Raw genomic sequence first — 1,508 nt, forward strand, 5'->3', positions numbered from 1 at the left:
ATGTGTCTACTCTCATTAATACTGCATGCTCAAAAGGCTCTACATTTGTTATCAAACTTATTTCTAGACTAGAGGCCCAGTGCACAAATTTGTGTATGGGTGGGGTCCGGCCTGCTCTGATTAGGACCAATGGGGGCCAACCAGGGGGAGGGGCCACGGGAAGTTGGCTGGCCGGTCCTACCCCCGATTGGGTCAGTTGGCCATTGGGTCAGTTGGCCGGCCGCAGTGGGAGTCATAGCGACTGTTGTTCCTGTCATTCCGCTGGCTTGGCTTTTATATAGGTAGATGTATGCAGAGACTACAAGAGGGATATTTTGTTATTTTTACACTAAAATGATTGTATTTTCTGATCTCAAAATTCAAGCATGTGACCTGACAGTGTTATAAAATACTTTAAGATTATCTTGAGTAAACATGGAATATTTCATTGCCAAATCTAGGCACCTTACCCAGCCCTCTAGTTCTTTGGATAAAAGATAAACAGTGTTTGGGAAGTTATTGCTCTCAAAGTAGCAAAATGAGAGCTGAATTGCCACTTGCAGGGATTTTAGTAAACTTGTTCACAGTCCAGTGTAATTTCATGTATTTCTTATAAAAAGTAGAGTGAAAAGCCTCAGAAACTAGTAAAGAAGATTTTCAAGTAATTTACTTTTAATGACTAAGAAGGAGCAGCTTGCCAGATAAAAGTATATTTAACTGTTTTTAGATGTGTGCACATAATATTTTTATCAGTAGTTTCTGACTCTGAGAAATCACATCTTAAAATAATATTGCTAATTATTTCCATGCTTAATGTTCATCCCTCAGATATTAAAAGTTTTAATTGCCGTTTTCTTTTCTATTCATAATTCCGTATAATACACTCCCTATCCTTCACCACTCCACCATCACCACCAGCCCTCTCCCCCAAGGAAAAAAAAAAAAAGAAAAAACCCGAGGGGAATTGAGTTGCAGAAAGAGTGAGAAGACTCCAGTGGTTGGAGGTAGGTGAGCTGTAAACTGTAATGTTTCACTACATGGCAGTTTCTGTGTGTGGCTAGGTGGCAAGTGGAATATTGTGGAACTTTTTCTTCAGCACAGGTAGATAAGTTTTTAATCATATCTGTCACGTGAAATTAGTAGACAGTAATAATACTGGGATATTTGAATACAAATAACTATTTCCTACTTTGTTTATTTAAAACGATGTGGTTTTATATTATTACTTAGGTTGTAATTTCTAGTGTTATGTTTAAATGGCATACTTAATGTGGTACAGTGCAGGTCAGATTTCATGTGTCATCCTATATAATAAAAGAGAAAAATGGTAATTGGCGTACGGCGATACCCTTTTCATTGGCTAATCAGGGCTATATGCAAATTAACTGCCAACTCAGATGGCAGTTAACTGACAACAAAATGGCGGTTAATTTGCATATGTAGGCACAATTCAGGGAGGCGAAAGGGAAAGCAGGAAGAAGCCCCCTGCCACTGACCAAGTTCTGTCTCTATGTGGCTGGTTCCTCCAT

At 38.9% G+C, this 1,508-nt stretch overlaps 1 protein-coding gene across 4 annotated transcripts in view; it reads left to right on the forward strand.

The window, feature by feature from the left end:
• Positions 1-1,508, forward strand: part of RICTOR (RPTOR independent companion of MTOR, complex 2) — an 88,798-nt gene that overhangs the window by 3,943 nt on the left and 83,347 nt on the right. The window contains exon 2 of one of the 4 annotated variants that reach the window (XM_015562628.1): positions 898-983. The exons of 1 other annotated variant lie outside the window; for it this stretch is intronic. The gene's annotated coding sequence lies outside the window, so the exon portion shown is untranslated. Of the gene's footprint in view, positions 1-897; positions 984-1,045; positions 1,058-1,508 lie in introns of those variants that run through there. 2 more of the 4 variants (XM_015562619.1, XM_015562623.1) reach the window with 2 other exon arrangements.

Source organism: Myotis davidii, unplaced genomic scaffold (assembly GCF_000327345.1).
Source record: "Myotis davidii unplaced genomic scaffold, ASM32734v1 scaffold496, whole genome shotgun sequence".
In the NCBI taxonomy this organism is placed as follows: domain Eukaryota; kingdom Metazoa; phylum Chordata; class Mammalia; order Chiroptera; family Vespertilionidae; genus Myotis; species Myotis davidii.